Below are 22016 nucleotides of genomic sequence, written 5' to 3' on the forward strand. Positions count from 1 at the left end.
AGGCCATTGTTTCAGCTGAGTGTATTGCCCTTGTGGCCACTGTGTGCCAGTGTTGCCTGCTTTGGGAGCATCTCAAGTCTGCAGAGACATAGAGGGGTGAACATGGATGGATGTAACAGAAGAGGAGGTATGCAGTGAAGGGTGGGTAAGGGGGCAACTGGATGTGTCTGTGTGTTGTGTTGTTCGTTGTTATGGTGAGCTGTCTGCATGTCCATATCATGTTGTGTATTCAGATATGGGCGGCGGTGTTCAGATACATTGCTCAGAAATCAACGATTCTCCATAGTTGTCTCAGAAAGAGAGCGATGCCAGTTTCCCTCTTTTCCTCTTTTTCTTCCCATCTGCTCCTATTCATTGTTCTTTCACATTCCTCCTCTCTTCTACCATCCTCTCTCCATCCCTCCATCTGTCCCAGATCTCCAGTGATGCCTGGGTCTGGCTCTGACAGGGAAGGGGGTGTTGTGGGAAAGGCTCTCAGGTGGCTGGCGGTCCCGCCCGCCAGCCGGAATAGTGTTTCATTGGCGGGGAGAATCCATTATGCCCCATGGAGAGGAAAACACCGGAGCTTTCCTGTCGGCTAAAGCCTCCACGGACCAAACCCAAAACACACTCTTTCCAGTCTTTCGTCAGCTGACAATTTACCGTGCTTCCTTGGCACAGGCACGCAGGCCTCTGATTGCACGTCAGTGCTTCTGAAGCAGCTCCGAGCAGAGTGCAACATGTGATAGATCCGGACAGTCTGAGAGACCATGTACTTGGGTGGCTGATGTGGCAGATTAGAGTTACGCCACAAAAATATGTGGCAGTAGACCATAAACCATCAGGTTTTAATGTGTTCAAGGCCTCTTGGCATGCCAAGCTATGTAATGGCGTCGTCGTCGGCCCATGAAACCATGCATGATGTAGAATTTATTTGACTGGCTGTCATGTTTGCTGTCTCGCTACACACAGCTAGCATCAGCCGTTAATGCTGTGCACACAGGAATTCGTTGTTGTGTCATTTGTGGTTGAACATGCAGCTAGCAGCGCTGAAGACTCTTAGCTCGTGAAAACCTTGTCCGATTTGCTAGATTGTACAGTGACATGGCAGTTAGTTGGCTTTGCCTGCGTTTAGCTTTCTAATCGTCTCTCTCTGTCGCTCTTACGGTCTCCCTCACTCTCTTCTGTTCTTTCTCACTCTTCACTCTGGGCTGATGATGCCGGACGGCTGGCTGGCTGACTGGCTGACTGGCTGGTGGCTCGGTCACATTGCGGTGATGTTGCGGCTGTCGCGCCTGGAGCCCCTAACAACAGAAGTGTATTGGTGTATGGCCAATGTGGTCGTCCAGCATTAATGAAAACCTGCACACAGCAACCAGCAGCCCTGTGCACATGGTTTAGTTGCTGCAGAGTAGACTACACACTCTCGTTAGTAAAGGTTCGGCACAAACTTTGCCCGAGGAGCTGCGCCTGTGACTTAAGCTCATCCGAAGTGATGTACAGTATCACTACAGCGGTTACTACAGGCAACAAAACAGAAAATGAAGCCAGTCCCAGCTGCAGAGTAATCATTTTCTCCTGTTGATGCCTTCTGTCATGGCATTGATGAAGTCACAGTATGAAGTACATTGGCGTCTTTAGATGTGCCAGAGCTGTCAAGGACTGACGCACATTAGCAGATGGAGTCTGACTGCACAGTCCTCTGTCTCTCTGTCTCTCACTCCCGCTCTGTTTCTCGCTCCTCCCTTGTTTTGCACACAGCTGGACATTTGGGCTATCAGATGTTCTTGCACATGTGGTCTCATTGGGTGAGAAGATAGTGACAGTTGACCATTGCTCGCTCCTGGTATGGGCCTGTGCTTGACATCAGGGGGATGGGTCAGTGCATGTCGTCATTGGATGGGACATCCAATGACATCCTCTTGACTACTGGTTGGGATTGGCTAATATATTTTTTTGTACTTTGTTTAATGAATGGCGTCTATAACGTGTGTGTGAGACAGAAAGAGAAAGAAAAACAGAGGGCCAATATCTATCTGTGTGTCAAGGAAATATCTTGTGTGATTAATCACTCAGCAGTTATGTAAGCCGAACACCACACGGTTTGTTCCCCCATTAGCACTATATTATGCTATCATCCCCTTCAGTAATGAGCAAGATGGAAAACAATGAAGCCCTCTCTGTTTCTCTGCTCTCTCCACTACTCTCTTTTTCCTCTCATCACTTTTTTTCTGCAGAGCTCTCTCTTTTTCCTTGTTGTCTTATTCGCTCTGTCTTAAGTTACTTCTCTGTCTTTCTAGGAATCCAGGGACACTGTGCTGTATTTTTACTGCTGCTTTTTCTTCCATTTTAAATTTTCTTTTTTCATTTTCAGATTGTTTTTTGCTGCCGCAGCACTCGTATATTTTGCTGTGCTTTTTAGGGCCATTAGTCGACTAGTCGCCTGCATGTTTACAATATTAATTTAATTATTAAATGATATATTTTGGGTGGGGCAGCACAATGGTTTGAGTTGAAGGTGTGAGACAGAACAGTATCAGTAACATTGTTAACACAGTGCTACATTACAAAGAAATACAAAGTCATATTAATGAACCTTCATTAATATAGGCCTATATTTTATCTACAAGTGCACATCACACACTGAGCGAGCCGCCTGTTAGTGACGCTGTCGGCAAAGCAGTAATGATTGTGCTAAGTGGCTAATGGGCATGTAGCTACTTCCATGTTTCAGATGATACATCATGTTTGTAGTCGACCAATGAAGATGAGTTTACATATCACCTTGGGTTCGTCCTTCACCTTCTCAAAATGATCCCACACTTTGGATTTCCTGCCCGACATGTTATTAACTAGCCTGTGGAATAACTGCAGGTACCAGCCCTGTGAATTAGGGGGTGTACACATGACGTGTCTTTAACCACCAGGAGCTGTTTATAAGTGTGTAGGCCTATCGTCCTTCTCCATATTTATCAGACTGAATATTTACAGAAGAAGGGAAAGATATCTGTCGGCTGTGAGTGGTTTGTAACGTGACTCCTGTCTCACTGCTGAGCGTGGCCACTTCCTGTGTCTGTCCTTTCAAATTAAATGCCCACATGGTCCAGTCATATCGGTTTTGATTTATTTTGACAAGGCCCAGCTCCTAATAGAGTTTTAAGTTGTTGGTTTTTTTTTCTGTGACTAAGCGACCAATGAAATCTTGCCGATTAATGACCGACTAATGTTTGGTTGACAGTCCAGTCTTGTACACTAATGGATACTGATCAAAATCTGCCATTCTTTTATATGGATCATGATTTATATCTGCCAGTCTTGAACACTGGGACACCATGAAGTACACTTTGGATTTTTTAAAATGTTTATAACTTTATTGATAGTACCCAGTATGCCAGTACTACATGTTCTGCAATGGTGTTTAATACTGGACTGCAAGTGCTGACTGTGTGTTTACTTGTCCCTATGCACACAGCTGCATGTTGGGTTCCATCATTTCCTAGTTAGTATAGTTTTTTGCTTAAAACACAGCTCTGAAGAACAGACCCATCACATGTGTCCTTGTCACTTGCCACATACTGTTTGTCAAAATGGATGCGTGCAAAGTAGACAATCAGCCACTTTTTCTGTGTCATCAGAGATTCCAATAACTCCAATGTTAAAGCCACTCAGCAAACACCTACATACTTTATATATGTGCATATACAGTATATGTGTCTTTCCAGAGGAAATCTTTCAGCAGTGAAGCTGCCATATTAGTCTTGTGTTGGGGCTGAGATGACTGAGTGTATAATTACAGGATAGAGCCAGGCTGAGAAAAATGATCCAGGAGGGCATCTCAGGACAAGCAGGATATTACTTAAACTAAAACAGAGCCAGCCAGTGGTCTGCACTTTGATCATATCCTGTTTTGTGAATGTTTGCTGTCACAGATTCCATTGTCAGCAATGTAAAGATGTCAGGGTTTATGAGTACATTCTGGAGACAGAAGGAAAACAAAGAATATCGAGGGGAATTCAGAGCAAGAGGCAAGAGGAGAGGCATTTGTCATTTGCCCTTGAGGCATTTGTCAAACACATAACACGTGTTACCTCAAATTCTTGGAGAAAACTATGTTTTTTTGGTGTGGCTCTATGAAGAATACAATGAAGGCGAAGTTCCCACATGAACTGAAGTAAACGGGGGTTACGTTTACTACTGCAGAACGAAATCTTTTTACAAACTCTAACACAGTCTTATTTATCTCAATAACACTTGCATTTTTGTTAAACATTAAAATAGAAAACACTTACCCCTATGAGTAGCATCCCTGTGTTCTACATGCACGAGTTCAAACGCATGCGTGTGCTCAAGCTCTCTGCTCGGCTGTGTGAGACTGTTAGTACTGACGTGTTTTGAATTGTAATGTCTTAGCAAAAATGCATGCATTTGGGAAGTACTGAGAATATGGAAACAGACTTTTTGTCCCCATTTACTTCAATTCATAAAGAATGTTTGCCTTTTATTGGATTTGCCGTTCACTGTGGTGGCATGCAGGAACACAGAGGTTTCTTCATGAATTCAAGGTAAGTAACTGAAACACAGATGGTCATTTTGCAGGTGGAGTATTCCTTCAAGCACTGTTCCACCTGAGCTGAGGTAAAGGTGAGAGACAGGGAAGGGAAGAGGCAGAGAAAGAGCAAGAGAGATGTGGCACTGCCTCTCTGTCTGCTATTTGCAGTGGCACAATGGTGAAGCATGGTGTGTATGTGTCTCTAAGCACAGACACACACACACACACACACACACACACACACACACTCTCTCATGCATAACCAGGCACACAAATACAACCATCACTACAAAGGATGACAGGGATTACATTATCATGAGAAACACACACACACACACACACACACACACACACACGCACGCACACACAAGGACATTCTCAAGCATGCATGTCAGGCTGTGTTCCCAGTGAGGCTGCTCCAGCTGGGAGCGTGGAGTCTTTGATTAACACACCATTCCATATGTCAAACTTTATGGCTTTAAAGTTTCTGAGCTCCTCCAGCCATGTGTGTGTGTGTGCATGTGGTTCATCTTGCCTCAGCTGCCTGGAAGTGAAACTTCAACACGTTTCTGCCTTCCAGATTTCAACTTAACACTGTTTTTGTAATTAAAAGTGCGTTTTTTTAAGCACTTAGCGAGGAATGAAGAGGTCAAAGCACACACCTGTCTTGTACAATATTCAAAGACGAGACACACAGAGTGTTCAAGTTAGGAATTTTTACTTTTGCTAAATAAAAAGGTCATGGTTTCTTAGGAATACAAACTGCGAGGGAATGAACTTATGCTGTACCATCAGGGGACAGTACCTCCACTTGTTTATCTCTTGACCTTGGCTGGTCTGTAAACCGACGTCTGAATCTCTGCCATGGTGTGGCTCCCAGTGGGCCACTGGGTGGACACCTCTATTTGCCTCCCATTAGCTGCCATAATGACCTCATTACAATATGCCCACATCAACAGCCAAGCACACTACAGTAGATAAGCCGAGAACAGGTGTTTGATTTCACATTGTGCCGAGCCTGCACTGCTAACACCCAAATCAGCCTGCAACCACCTGTCTCAATAGTGTAACTGTGCCGTAGCTGTTATCATATCGACTGAAACTACTATCTCATCTTACCATCTGCATGTCTGATTAGTCTGTTTTGGTTTCAGCGAACTAACAGCACTTAGATGATCGTTTTCAGATAAAAGATTTTGATAAGAAATTGATAACAGAAAGAATCAGGTCACACTGTTTTGCACCAATTTGGATATCTGGCCTCAGCTAAATTGTCAGGTTTACAGGCCTATGATGTGTATGTGTATGTGCACATGTGTATGTTTGTCCAGGTGCACCCTCTCCACCACTTCCCCCTGTTAAATGCCCATTGAGAATCAGTCTTTAAATATGCTCAATAGAAGTGCTATCGCCTGTTTAAACAAACATTCTCTTAGTTCCTACTGTAATAGTGTTTCTTATCTAACTTCCTACTGAAGTGATATGAAATGAGACTTCAGATAGCGGTAGATTGTGTACTGTGTGTGTTAATGTTGGCCTGCTTTTGGCAATTTTTCTGCACACCTGGATTAATGACCTTCATGATCTCCAGTGGAAAGATGGATGGGACGGACGCAGGAGCAGTTATGTGAGGACACATTTAGAAACAGGTTACCCAGGGTCACGAAATTCCTGGAAAAGTTATGAAATTTCAAAAATGTGTTTGGGATTAACAGATTTTTTGGAAAGTTATGAACATTGTTTTGGCTATTGTTTAAAATATGTTCATAAACCCCTCCTCAAGCATGTCTAATGTTTCACGAAATATGTTCCTTGAATTACTAACGTAAAGCTGTGTGCCGTACTGCGTGACTGATGAAAATGTCCCTAGTATCACAAGTGACACCAGACCAGCACCGTGTCATCGCCAAGGCCACGCCCCCTTTTTGGGGAATGATACACGCTGTTACATCAGTAGAGAAACAGAAAACAATGCTGGTGACAGCCAGGGCCAGATTAACACTTCGCTGTACCCTGGGCAACAATATTCAAGGGCCCCATCATCACGACCCCAGGATCACTATAATATGGCAAAAGAATAAATAAATTCCAAAAATATACGTAAATATACTCAATACATCAATATCTAACTGTCATCAAGTGCATTTTGATGTACAGATGTGCAAATGCTCATAGAAATACAAATGCACCACTATGTCCTCTTGTCAAAGCCACTCACTCACATATGATGCTATGAAAATAAAACACATCAGCATCAGTATAATCTGGCAAAATTGACCCACAACATTAGAGAGGGAGGGAAGTGTCCTCCATTTTCACAAAAAAATAAATAAGCAGCCACTTTGCCAGGCTGTTCCAAGGCAATTGTTGTTTCCCATAATAACACGGTTTAACCAGGGCTGAACTTCCACGTGACATATGAGATATGCAGCCATTTGTTAGGACGAATTAGCCCCACACTTCATATGACCTAACATAGGCTACAATAAAAAAAAATGCCATGCCGACCAGCTACTATTCTGCCATCTGCACTGACAAAACGAAAAACAAATGTGAGCTGATCTACGTGTGCTAAATCTGGTGATGAATCAACGATCACAGAGAAATATTTAGCGTGTCTGATTTCCTCTGCTATCACTTTCTTAGTTTTGTCACCCATTAATGAAATAAATGCTTCACACACAGTTGAGGACAGGTAAGATGGCTTACCTCTACCCTTATTGCCATGCTTCTCAATGTGCTCCTTTAAAAAGGGGTCAAACTCCGCTATCAGTTCAAGCAGTCCCAAATAGTTCCCATTGTGCGCGGAGCCGAGCAGTTCGTTGTCGCCTCAGAATGGCAGTCCTCTCTCTCCCATAATTTTAATAACAGCAACCACACGTCTGAGGACTTTTTTCCAGTACTGCTGTTCTGCCTCACACTGTCGGGCAAGAGAAGCGTCCACTCTGCATGCGTAATTAGACCTGTGCAATAAAGAAAGTATGTTTTGTCTATGTTCTGCGCTCTTTTCGTGATCACTAATCCTGTCTGGATGTTTCCAATCACAGAATCCGCTGATAAATGCATGCTTTTGGGATGACAGGAGTTTGCACGCATAGCAATAAACTGATCCAGTTGATGGCGAGTAAAGAAGCCATTCCCTTGGCACAATTTCGTTGTTTGGGAGACGGCAATGAAGCAAATCGTTAGTGAGGGAGCGTGTCCTACTCCCAAGACAGGACTCTCTTACCGATGCAGGATACTTGGCAGCCCGGTTCTGGAAAGCTGCAGGCCCTCGGTAGATCGCCTCTTCCCGGAGCTGCTCCGCAACGGGCCCCCACAGTGCAGGGTTTCTGTGCAGTGCAATGGCTCCGGGCGGCGGACAGTTTATATTATAAGCAAGAGATAACCAGATATTTTCCTTATGCCCTCACTGCCCCGGGCCCTTTAGAGGTCGCGGGCCCCTGGGCAATTGCCCAGTTGCCCATATGGTTAATCCGGCCTTGGTGACAGCTACTACTGATGGATAGCTAACGTTAGCCTCAGTGGGAGGCCGCTGCAGTATGCACATACAGCACATAAGCATCAGACTGTCATCTCCATCTAAATCTCAGCCTGTAGATCAAACAGTTGGCTATCAGCAGGATGGTTGTTTACAGACAACATTTAGCCTAATGATACCTGGCAAGCAATATTCATCCATTGTGTTGGGTCATTCATCTACTTGGATGGGGGAAGACTGACAGGACATGATGGCGATCAACCTTAATTTATTAAGGTATCACATATACTCAGGTTCAGGCAAGGTCCCAAAACAATTATTAGACATGTCAAAACAAACATTCAAGAACAAGTAACAAGAAATAGAGTCCATGTCACAATGACATCAGTTTGTTAGCTGGAGGCAAAACACGGCTTTTCACCACAGGGCTGTAGGCTACACAGGAGTCTTAAAATGACGTCTTGTTGTGTTATTGGGAGCCAGAATAGAAGGAGTCATGGCTCAAAACTCAGTTAGCACTAGTTGGCCAATTTGTTCAGGTGGGTGTTTTCATGTTGTACCTGTTTGTACTATATGGAAGAAGCCAACACGTCAAAGTGAGCTGCTTTTAGCCGTTGAGGTGCATTTCTATTTTAGCTATCGACAGCATTGGCAATGGCAACTACCGGATCCTCTAAAGCCCTGTAAAATACTCCGCAAGAACAGAGAAATTTGTTCTTGTTCCCGAGGTGGCAAGAACAAGAACAAAGTTCTTTCTGGCCAGGGCTTTTCATACTTCACAAAAAACTCAAGTGCAGAAGTCCTCATAGGCCCCTCCCACTGCCGCATACATCACATGCGCTTTTCCGCATTAACCGCATTTAATCAGATTTCTGACCAATCACACAATAGTTCTTGGACACCACACAAGAAAAAAGTTCTGCCCAGATGATGTGTCGAGAGCAAGCTGCAAGAACTCCCAAACCAGGGCTGCAAGAAAAAAATGACATCATTCTTTTCTTGCAGCCCTGCAAGAGAAAACAAATTTCTCTGTTCTTGCGGAGTAAGCAAGGGCATGTGTGTCGAGTCCCGCCCTTGCCCAGCCACTTGTGGACTCACCATTTTGAGGACTAACTAACTAGTGTCTTGAATCCATCCTGTGGGTCTTGCAGTAAATGACGAAAACAGACCACCATTGCCTGCTGGTGTGGAGAGTTCCTTCCTCTCATGCAGGTGCAGAACAGAAGTGCTACTTGGCCATTGGCTGTAGTCTTCGTGATGTGTTCAGGTGCAACTTTTTGGCTGAGAAAAAGGCGACATGAGGCGATGCAACAGTTAGCCTTCATCGGCACTAGTTCCTTGATGTCACTTTGGGGTATCAGGGCCTACAACTACTTAAATAAAATCATGGAAAGGGGGTAAAATATGAAAATGTTATGGAGGAGTTTTAAAAATTCACTGGCAAAAATGTGAGGGAACCCTTTAGGGGAGGGATTAATTACAGAGGAAGAGACCTCTGGGAAATCTGTCAGACGTGCATTTATTTTTCCCTTGACACAAACAAAACACACACAAATCGACATAAATATACTCTCATCAAGTTGTCTTCCCCTGTCCGGGTGCATTAGTCTAATGCCCCTATACCACAAAACACTCTCCTGGGGACCGCACAGACAGGAGAAGCCCTGCTGCCTGTGTAACCACATAAATAGTCTGGCAGGCACGAGGAAACCCTGTTTATCCCATTCCTTGAGCTGCCTTGGCAGAGCTTGCAATATTCTAAAATGCCATCTGGTAACAGGAGTTGTTAAATCTTTTCAGGTCAGGACCCAGTTGTAAAATCAAGGAAATGCGGCTCTTTATCTTCGCTATGTAGAGAACCAGATCCTCAAGAAAAAAAAGGGAAAGAGTTTAATACCATTCCATAAGAAGCATGATCAATACAAGTTAAAATGTTTGCAGTTAAAATGTTATAGCAAAGGATACAAAAGGGGGAAAGGGTTGTAAAGAGGTGGTGCTTACCTCATCCCGCCTGCTTTAATCCCCTAATTAACAAGCAGAGTAATGAGTTGATGAAGTGACCGATTAGTTGACCTCTGACCCCTAAACCCTGACCTCTGCACCTTCCCAAGTCGCCCCTGTCGATGGACGGGGAACATCTTTAGTGTACTGGCACTCTTTGTCTCTGTGTGTGTGTGTGTGTGTGTGTGTGTGTGTGCTTGAAGAGGTGTAAAAACAACAATAAATAAATCAGCGAGAGACAGAAAACTTAAATAAACAAACAACAGTGAAGTGAAAGACACTAAAAAAAACGCCCGGGAGAGCTCTGCCTCGTCTCGTGTTCCAGCGGAAGTTTATTTAAGGCCCGTGTGAAGGGACAAAACAACAAAGAGGATGCAACGCGAGATAGCAAACTGCGGAGCCGTATCAGATGAACACAGCTCTCATCGTTATATCTGATCGCTCGCTCATTTGAATCAGGCTCCATATCAATGGGTGTTGAACCTGAGCTCTTTGCTCCGGTGAATGGGTTCATATCTGAAACGCAGATGCGCTGTTTCCAAAATGAGCAGAAAGGGCAAATGGGTTTTTGGTCAGCTGTGACAAAATGCACAGTTACAGCCACAGACGCTGTTAAGTGCTGTTACCATGAAGCCGCCCCTAGAGGGTGTTTTTGCCACACATAGATAACACAGATATTAACTATCTCTGAGCTGTTGCTCCTACTAGTTAGACACACTGATCCTTAGAATGGAAATAAATATACACACACAAACATGTACATGTATCCAAGATTATTGTGTGCCAACATGCCTGGACACTTGTCTCACATGACCCCCTGCAGACTGTCCATCCTGGCAGTTTATAACGCAGGGGAGACAGGATGTAGTGGCACAATGAGTGACCATTGAGGAAGTGTCCTGCAGTCTCCGCAGTAAGGCCATTTGCGTGTCTTTTCCCGTCATTGACAGGTTTCTCTGTGTGCTCAGGTGGAAGCCTAGTGAGGACTGTATTTTACGGCGGGCTATGCAATAACAGCATGAGCAAATTAGCAGGTTTCTGTTGTGTGTTGTTTGTTTGTGTTTGTGTTTCCTGCCTTACAGATTCCCTCATTGACTCTCTGTGTGTTCTCATCCCTGTTCTTCCTGAGAGCCCGGTGGTCCTCCTTTTTCCCCCCTTTTCAGAATTCACTACTTTTCTCTTGCCTTTTTCTCCCTCCCTCAGTCACGCAGACTCATTCACATCTCCATCCACACTCACATCCAGTCCCTCCCCCACATTCATGTGTAGTCTCTTCTCTCTCCGTCCCCTGCATGGCTTTGTGCTGCTGCCACAATGCCAGGGGCCAGGCGATGAGGTCACTCTCCACGGGAGTGCTGCAGGCCTGACTGAACTGCGACCATCCCCACCACCATCCGGCGCGCGGAGGACTAACAGGCCGGCGGTGTCACCTCCTCCCCCAGCGCTCTGCATCTTTCCCCTCAGCGCGGACTGCTTCACCTTCACGCCCTTGCAAACCACACGGCATGCACACAAACATATCATTTGTAGGAAGTTCATATGCATACTTGCAAGCTAGCGCAGATAAACACACTCGTACATGCACATGCACGCACATGTATGCACGTACACACAGTTACACACACAACTGCACAGATAGCTGGAAACTTTTGTCCTCTCTCATAGCCTCTGCTGTGTTTCAACCTGTCCCCTGCTGCCTCTTCCGCCCCCTGTCATCTGTCTCCATCCTTCACTCCGTCCACTTCTCCATCCAATTCTTTACAAAGTAGTGAGTCATGTAGTAGTGTTAGTGTCTGGAGTCCTTTTAGAAAGTTGTATTCCCTCCAAAATGTACCCCAGAGTCTTTGCAGGACAGTTTTCCAGCTCGCTATGATTCATCCCTGCCTTTTCAGCTGCTTATACCATCAATGTGAGTGTGTGTGTGTGTTTGCATATGAGTGGAGATTTGTTTTCCAGTTCGTGTATATATGTGCAGGTACTTATGTGCACGCTGCACATAAGTTCATGGAAAAAAGGGGTATGTAAATTTATGTTTTTGTACATACATGCATGTACAATGCACAGCCATGTTTATCTTGTAGTAAACAGGAAAAAGGGATTGAAACTGGCCTCCGTTTTGGATTTGAGCAGCAGCTGGATCAAATGTCGACGGTGGAAGAAGTAGTGAATCACCTCAATCTCACCTCGATCTCGCGGAACAAAATGGCCCCAAAACATGCTTTAAAGCGATAGCCGTTTGTTTGAAGCGGGGTATCAGGTACTTATCTATAATGAGTGTATAACATACTGTAGATGGCAGCTGGTATGCTCCCAGTTTGGAGAAGCAGGCAGATGTACTGCCACTTAAGCTAAGCAATGTACTGTTGTGGATGACAGGTGGCAGCAAAACATATCTCATTATAGCTCATATTTCATCGAGTATCACTACTTTTTATTGTATAAGTAGTGCCTCTATTTTTTTTTTTTAGATATATGAGTTACTATAATATCTTCTTCTGGTTCACCTTGAATTTGCCTGTCATGACATTTTTTTAACTGATGTTTCAGTCATGTGAGAGGTGTGTCCTTATCTTGTTCAAGTCTGATGAAGGGCTGGTGCCCGAAACGTCACATGTGGTGATACGATTAAAACTTCCAAAAGGAGCAGTTTCTGGTGTGCGGACCTGCTTTTTTTTGTTTTTGTTTTTCTGTCTTGCACCCAGTATTTATCATTTTTGGGAGTGTGTGCTGTTTTTTAAGTTTTCAAAAACAGTAACTCTATCTCGCAGAATACAGAAGCTGTTAGTCTTTAGGGGTGGTGGGAAAAAATCGATACAGCGCAGTATCGCGATACTTTTGTGTGGCAATATCGTATTGTCACACAGTGCCAAGTATTGTTTTTTTTATTATATGAAAAACTCAAATTAAACTTTAGGTGGCCTACTAGAATAATATAATCGGTTGCTTTTTCAGTCCACTAGATACATTTTGTTGCTGCAAAAAAAAAAAAAAATGGCTGAGGTGGGATGAACAGACTGAAAACTTTCTTATTAGATAAAACAAAGGCTGGTAAAGTTAACCTTTGGGGACATCATTTACAGTTGACAAAAAGTAAATAAATCGCAATATATCACAATATATTTTATCACAATACTCCAACATATTTAAAATCACAATGATATCGTGTTGTGACTTAAATATTGTGATAATATCGTACCGTGACTTAAATATCGTGATAATATTGTGTCGTGACTCAAATATCGTGATAATATCGTACCGTGACTTAAATATCGTGATAATATCGTGTCGTGACTTAAATATCATGATAATATCGTACCGTGACTTAAATATCGTGATAATATTGTATCGTGACTATATATCGTTAACGATAATATCGTCATTGTTGTTTTAACGATGTGCAAATTTACGTTATCGTATGCAAATGACTTCACAAAAACAACTGAAACCAGGTTGAAACCCCACACATTCACCGAACAAGAGTTACGTAACTTGCGTGCAGCAGCACGCCGCAGTACACCTAGGTGGTCACATGATCTCTCACTGGCACCTTCCCGGCAGGTTAGCCTGCTGCTAAACAAACATTAGTGAGACAACATGGCAACACCGCCCACGGATGCTCCAGCAGCTTTGAAAGACGTGGGTCAACTGTAGTGATAGGTCCCAGCCTGTCAGGTGGCAGAAGAGAATCACAGGAATGTGATCTTTGAGAAGGCAAAGTTTAATCAGTGGCTTCAAGAAACGGGCGAGACAGCCGACAGTTTGATTACGGCGCTGCACTGCCTGGCGGAGCACTGCGGTTATGGGGCTCTACATGATGAGATGGTGAGGGACAGGCTTGTGGTGAGTCTGCAGGACAAACGCCTATCTGAACAGTTGCAAATGGACCCAGAACTGACGCTACAAAAGGCTGTCACCAGAGTCAAACAGAGCGAACAGGTAAAAAAGCAGCAAGAAATGTTAAGAACATTTTTTCTTTAAAACACTGTGTCCATTAATATAATCCATGAGAAACAATTAATGAGCTATAACTCAGGCTATTAAAAACACATATTTAAAAGAATATCGTCAAATTATTGTTATCGTCAAAATCCCCCAAAATATCGAGATAATATTTTTTGTCCATATTGCACACCCTTAATCGTGACTTAAATATCATGATAATATTGTACCGTAACTTAAATAGCGTGATCATATCGTACCGTGGATCCTCTGATGATTCCCACCCCTGCTGATCTAGCGCTGCATTTTAAAAATCACTGTTAAGTTGAGATCTCTGTGTGTGTGAGTGTGTGTGTGTGTGTAATAGTAAGATATCAGGCAGGAGTGACTCAGGACATGTGTGATTGTGGACAGTGCCACGTTTCATTTCATGTGAATGAACATGTAGGGTAAATGTGCGAGTGTGCATGAAAGTGACTTCCTGGCCACTGTTTGCCCCTGCCGTGAGGACATGATGTTCCTGCAACCCTCCAGTGCCTTTATAGCTCAGCCAGGCCCAAAGCACAGCCCACACACTGACCACCACAGAGCCCAGCGCCCTACAGAATAGCCTGCCTTCTTGGCCCATGGCCTCCTATTGTATACATCCCATGTGCTTTGTCTATGCTACTGTGATAGGTTCCAGTGCACAGGCACAGACAACAGTCTTGTTATAGCATGTTAATTCTCCCATGACCTCCTCACTGGTTTGCGGGTGTCACTGCGGTTGAGTTTCATTTAGGTTAGAGGTGCTCAGCCCATTTCCATGCTTGAGAAGTTTGAATGTGTGATGTCTCAGAGAGCTTGTGTTACAGAATTTAGGCCATCATAAAGCAGTGTGGCTTTTTAGGTGATTACACTAATGCAGTCCTCTGGTTTGTTACAGTACGTACAGTGACTGAACTGTTATGTGGGCTCCCAGCTTTGAGGATGGTATTTAATTTGCTATTTGATTCATATCTCGATTAAAACATTGTACGTGACAATGACTGCTGTATTTACATAAGCAGGGACAGCAGCCCTACTTTCTTTGTGATTTCCATCAACAACTGGTAAGACACCTCAATTGTTGAAACAAAAACTTATTAATGTGAATGAGCAAAAGAGAAACGATGGAGTAAAACAGCGAAAAAGTAAAATCCCTTCATAAAGAGACAACAAAAACCACACATGCATCCGTCACTTTTTACACCTCTGTGCTGTCGATAGCCGTGGCAAGAGGCATGATGTTTCCCGGCTATCCGTCCCATACTTGTGAACACGTATCTGAAGAACACCTTGAGGAAATTTCTTAAAATTTGGCACAAACATCGACTTGAACTCAACGATGCACAGATTAGATTTTAGTGGTCGAAGGTCAAGGTCAGTGTGACCCTACTTGAACATGATATCTCAAGAACACTTTGAAGGGATATACTCAAATTTGGCACAAACGTCCACTTGGACTCAGTGATGAGCTGATTAGAATTTGGTGCTTGACCTCACAAAACATGTTTTTGGCCATAACTCAAGAATTTATAGGCTAATTATGACAATATTTTACATTAATGTCGATATACTGAAGAAGTGATGAAACATTCTATATCCAAAAGGTCAATGGTGACCCTCACTGTGACATCATAATGTTCTGCTAAAACACTTTTCTGGCTAAAAAACTTTTTCTGTACTAACACAGATCCAGGAAAAACAAATTAAAGCGGTTCAATTTGCAGCTAATGGAGTGACAGATCTGCTCCATGTATTTTATTGTCTTCAATATCCTTCCTGTCTTTTTTGGTTTACAAAAACTCAGTGTGTTCAAAGCCAAAAAAGGAGCTCTGTGTTTGTAGTACTTTGTGCTCCAAGTTCTGTGCTCTGATAGTGTGGTGGCGTGCCACTGAAGTCTAATGTCTGTCTTCCTTAAGATCATCCGACAGTAAGGGAATAGTCTCACCTGTTTGCTCGAGCCTCTCTAAACTTGCTGCGGCAATATGGTCACGAAAACACATCATTTTTATTTTATATATCATTCACACATGAAAGAAAACATACTTAAGATACTATATTCCATCTTTGTCAACATCCCTCCTTAAATCCTACACACTAGACCTTTACATGATGTTTCCAGTTAGCAGATTGCTAACATTAGCACATTCCATGTTGTTAGCACATTACAGCACAAGGTGCTAGTTGGTTGCTCAACACTGTCCAGGTCTGCAGGCTGTGTGTCTGATAGAGCTGACTGTTTACAGCAGGCGAGGCCTTACGTCAGTCAGATGTCAGCTATTGAATGTCAACTATTTCTCTTCCCTCCGTGCACCCGCTGCACCTATTACCTCACTGCCCACAGCACTAGCTGGTGGGGTTTATACACACACACACACACACACACACACGAGTACAGTGTACAGTTTTAGCCTATAGCATTTCTACAGCGGATACTTCATCCTTGACTTTTCTCACTCACCCTCCCCTCCTTCTTCCTCAGGCCCTGGGGCAATTTCGGAGTTTTCTTTCTGTCTCAATTTCAGCGTATATACCGATGTGTTTGAGCGTGCATGCATAATGTGCCGTGTTGTGTAAACACCTCTCAGGTTTAAACCCCAACAAAAGACAATTTGTGTCCCGATCTTCCTCTCAAACGCTTATCTTGTTCAAGTGCTTGTCTTCTGCGAGGTGGGAATGAGGGAGGGGAGGGCGAAGGAGGAGAGAAGAGAGGAAAAGACATGCCCGCGGGACAGCGGCATGCCTTGTGATGTTTAGCGACGTGTCAGGATATGTGTGTGTGTGTGTGTGTGTGAGAGAAGGAGAGCAAAAGAAAAACTCTTGGCACCTGTACACAATGTACAGGGTGGTTTTATTTGTGTGTATTTGCAGGCATTCAGTGGAATTAATCTTTATCTATCTCTGCTCGCTGGATGAAGAAGAGAATGTGTCTCTCTCTTTATCTGTCTATATCGTCTTTCCCTCTCTTTGCCTCATTCCAATGACACGTCCCCTGTAGAAACATCAGAGAGGTAGAGGCTTAGTCCTGTCAGCGCCTGATTGAGCCTGACCCCTTTTCTCTTTAAGTGGAGGAAGAGCTCGCTTTTTCCTGTCCTGGGGCAACAAACATCTGAGACACAGGGCACTGGGTAAATGTGAACATGCATGAGCACTGAAAATGTGCTCTTGCGGACAACATGAGGGAAAGAAGTTAAAAAGTAAAACAAGTTTCGGTGAAGTTAATCAACAGCACGGCAGCTTAATGTCTGCACTGAGCGAATGCGAGAGGGGAAAAGGAAAGAAAGGGAGAGGAAAGAATGGGAGTGACTGCAGGGTTGGACATGTTTGTGATGTTTTGAGGCTGACATCATGGCTGCATCAGCAGGTGGTGTGTGTTGGATCATCAGGTAGGCCTGTAAAACAGCCTTGTCACACTTAATGCACACAGCGGACTGAAAAGAGGGGAAGCAGGGAACCTCTGTCCATGGCAACGGGAGGCCAACAGTGTAGTCTGAGATTTAGCCGAATGTGTGAGTCAGACTTTATTTTTATCCCCCTCCTTAATCCAGCTCCAATCGTTAAAATTATTTATAGCCGTGATACAGGAGAGAAGGAGGAAATACACATGATATGTGCCCACAAGTAACCTATTGTATTACCGCTACTTTGCCTGGCAAATGATTCAGCTATTCCTCGCAGTAACATACAATAATCCTGTGATTTTAAACATCAAAGATTCTGATGAGGCAGATATTAACAGTCGAGATCCTGTCAAAGTATTTGGTGTTTGTTCGCCGCCCCTGTAACATATCCTCATTTCTCCTCACATCCTCCTATCAACCGCTCCCTCTCCCTTGTCTCACTCTTTTCCTCCTCAGGCCGGTCCTTTTCATCCACTGCCACGCAGCTCTCTCCTCGCACCAACCTGAGTGTGTATACTTGAGTGTGTGTGTTGAATGTTCCAAGCAGTAGTCACGGCAGAAGAATGAGATTGTATTAGATTGTTAAAGCTGTTGGAAATTGTTGTAAAATAGCTTTTTTAAAGCTTGTATTTGTGAGCGAGTATGTTTGTGTGTTTATGCACAAGCGAGCGTGAATGAGGTGTTCATTAAGCGCAATCTGGTGGAGGGTCTAAGCTGTCTGGAATTCACTACATCAGCTGGCGGCTTCTCAGCAGCACCGTGCTCGTCTAAATGAAATCTCTCTTTTTTCTAATTTCTCTTCTACTTGTAAAGCAGCACTTCCAAGCCTTCCTATTACCATGCCAGCGACACAACAGTGTGAGGAAAGCACTGGAGCTCTAGGGACTGGGCATGGTAAGGTCGTGATAAGGCCGGATTGCACTCTCATGAAGTTGGCATTGGCAGGCTGGCAGAGTCCAAGGTGCCAGTGCCGGTTCAGTCTGATATTTTATCTGAGGACTACTGCTTCAATTAGGCTCAAAGGTTTCAGCAGAGCTACTGTGTCAGTTAGTTTTTCCACTCCTTCTCTATTATGCAAGTTATTGCTTATGTTTGTTTGACTCACTGTTTATTTGCTGTTGCAGCTGTAAAGTATATTTCACTGACTCCGTTAGATACAGCATCAGCATCTGTTTACCAGTGATGTTGCTAGGTACGCATCCTGTAAACTCTAGGGCTGTATTGTATACCTTCTCGTCGATCATAACGATGTAATGCCATCGTAACTGATCATTTGATGGGGGAAAAAAATCTGCAGGTTAAGTCTAGAGTGACTAAAATGCCACAGTACATTAAGTGCACTCTACCTGGTAGTGTTGTGTTTCCACCAAATTGTTTTTTTTCCTGTTCCTAGGACAAGTAAACTCTGTGTTCAAGTAAGTGCAATGCCTAGAGGTAAAAATAAATGTGATCTCCAATGTAATATTATCCAAAAATAGACTGCACACTGGTTCGCTGGGCGCTTTTCCAACTGAATTGCGTGGGCGAGTCTGTCTCACCACCAAGTGTTCAACAGGACTGATAAGAGATTTCTGACATACTGGATACTAAAGAAGTTAACTAAGGGGTTTACGATGTCATATACAACGTAACTTTACTAACATTAAATATCTAGATCCTAGAAGCTAACGTAAGCCATTGTGCCGCTCCAATAAGGGCTCGGTGTGATCCTATTCCTTTAATGAGCTTTGTAATCCAGCCTTGAACTGTGGTGTCTTTTTGAAGACTTAGTATAAATAGATCCATTGTGATAAAATCTGTTTTCCCATTAAATATGAGAGATGAAAAATGTTTAACTTTGGGTAAAACCCTGTGCTCATCACCGTCACCAGCCTTCCAATCACAGTGGAGAAGGGGCAGGACAAATACCACAAAGACCACCCATCACCTAGGATGTCTACAAGTGCTGAACAATAACAAATGCCGTTTCCAGCTGGGAAAAGAGACACTTTTATGGACGCACAGCGTTATTACAGTAACATTAGTGACTGTCCGACCAATGAGAATTAGTAACCTGCCGTAGTAAACTCACTATCAATGTGTCGCAGGGACACACTCTATTGTTTTCTATGATAATGCTACATTGTGGACAACAAATCTCATTGAAAACATAAACATTTGCTTTGCATGAGTTATTTTGGAAGAATTTCTCACATCACAGAAACCACTGAGGTAAAACTTGCGTTTTGGATGTTATCATATGGTCGGTGAGTCAGAGTTTTTGAAGTGGTGCTCTGCAAATATCTGTCACCTGCCCACTGTTGAACTATTAATTTGTTCAGTAGCCTATTCATTTTTTCATGGATTGTCGCATATTACAATCACGTATCAGATTTGATCAACTTGATACTGGGTAGAAAATTTTGGTGCTCTCTATACTCAACCCAAGATGTAGTCTCTTACACAGACGCCGATGACGTCAGCACGCTGGCTAACTCTGTCGTCTGTGGACATTCCCATAGGAAAGTTGTAATAGAACTAGCGTTGGCTCCCAGCGGCAGTGATGTGATTGGATCCAAATCCGTGTACTTCCGTACTTCCTTGAACAACGGCTGATTAGCTTTCCCTTACACCCGCCTACACCGGAATTGCTGTGTGTTCAGTGCATCGCAAGAAGAGATTAAAATGGATATGATTTCATTTGATTCAGCTATATTGCAGAGCTGCAACATCTCTGTTACATGTAACACCTGGTCACGCGAGACTACCCGAGATGTGACATTTGAGTCATGTTTTGTTCTTAAGCCATATATAGAGTTACATATGCAGACCATGGTTTTGTAAATAAACTTTTTATATTGGGCGTTTTATTTGTTTAACTGTCAGATTTTTTAAGAGTACAGTTTGTCGAAAAGTGCAAATTTTATTGCGGACCCACTCAGATGACCACCTGTGGATCCCTGGAAATCACTGCATTGAAAACCCATCAACATCACTGTTTCATTGATGTGAGCAGTTACCACAATCAACTGTTTAGACACTTGGCCAAAATCTGATTCTCAGTAAATCTGAGGTAACTAACGGGCCATAGAGTTGCAGAACTGTGCTTCATGTTATAGCAACAGCTACTGTAGGTTTTAATGAGGTGTGGGAGTTTACAGAGGTGGTGTGTCACATCGTCAGTAAACACTGACCACACACTGACTGACGTAACATTGCTGACTGGTCCGGTATGTATTTGACGAGGCTGAATCAGTTCTCCAGACACGTATAAGCAAAAAACAATCTGGGGAGGTGAAGTCAGGCTTTTGTAGGGTTGGAAAATGTTGCATCTCATCACTGTATCAATGCTTAAAAATGCAGATTAGACCATGTAGATGTTGCTCTTTTCTTTTAATTACCCTTGTGCCATGTTTTAACATATCATAAGCAAAGCTAAGGGAAAATATATGCCTCACAACTATGCTTGACCACTGTCAAATTCACAGAAATTGGTAATTAGAGATTAGAAAAATCTAAAGCTAAACTTTGTCTCCCCAGTTCTGTCTTTCTCCAACTTCTTCTCTTCCACTGAGGTGGTCTGATCATTGCAGTGCGTCTAAATGTTTCTTCGGCAGCAGTGTGCAGGTCACACAGATCACCAGCGTTGGCCCTCTGGTACTGTAACACACACATATTGAGACACATGTTTACACTTTGAAACAACACATATGTATCAAGGTTTGCACCGCTTATAAACCCACCAGGTCCAGGTGTGTGGGTTTAACACAGTGTGCTCCCTGCCCTCTGTTGGTTTTAAATACAACTTCCAACATTTAATCGCACAGCTTACTCTAACTAGACCTCTTTAGACCTCCACGTATGCAGACGTTAGCCCCCATTAGACCCTAGATTAGAGACAGAAATATCAGCCCGAAGTACTCTTAGATTCTATTAAGGATTCAAAAAGGTTTTAGTGTGCAATGGACCGTTGCAAAGTAAAAGAACACTTAGTGTGTTTTGGATCCTGTGATGTTTATCAGAGCCCCGAGCGCCGAAGCCAAGGTCAGATTGGGAAAAGGCCAGCTGAGTTTTAGGAAAGTGAGGGTTCTCTTTCTCCTCGCCCGGTCTTGGCCTCCTCTCTCCTCCCACATTGTTGACCCTCTCTAAGTGGTCATTGCCACCAGCCGTAAACTGTTATGTCCACCTGTAAACCTCCAGGACCACCTGTGTGCTGCACGCTGCAGTATAGGCCACTTCACATCAGCCCAGTGAAACAGTAGGACCTCATAAAATCATTCAAAAATAAGCTCAATCTTAGCTTTGAAAGAGAAGCAGAGGGGAAAATTCAACAGTGTGCATAAAAATAACAGTAGCTTTCTAATATCTGTACTTAAGTTGACAGGAAAGCTCTGTCAATGGGACTCTGGGTGTGCAAGAACAACTTAGTTTACCAGAAAGAAACCACAATCTTCCCGTCTGTTTGTGACGAGTAGGGATGTACAATAATCTCGGCACATCATCGGTATCGGCCAATATCTGCTGTAAAATGAACTATGAGAATAGGCCAACATGCTTTTTCTTACTTTACACAATGAATGCATATTACATAAATGGACAAGTATTGTATTTCATGTCTCCATTTGCTGGTGGGCCATCACGATAAGGGTATGCATGCATAATA

At 43.4% G+C, this 22016-nt stretch overlaps 1 protein-coding gene across 2 annotated transcripts in view; it reads left to right on the forward strand.

The window, feature by feature from the left end:
• Positions 1 to 22016, forward strand: part of prkar1b (protein kinase, cAMP-dependent, regulatory, type I, beta) — a 115996-nt gene that overhangs the window by 32266 nt on the left and 61714 nt on the right. The window lies entirely within an intron of this gene.

Source organism: Epinephelus fuscoguttatus, linkage group LG19 (assembly GCF_011397635.1).
Source record: "Epinephelus fuscoguttatus linkage group LG19, E.fuscoguttatus.final_Chr_v1".
In the NCBI taxonomy this organism is placed as follows: Eukaryota; Metazoa; Chordata; class Actinopteri; order Perciformes; family Serranidae; genus Epinephelus; species Epinephelus fuscoguttatus.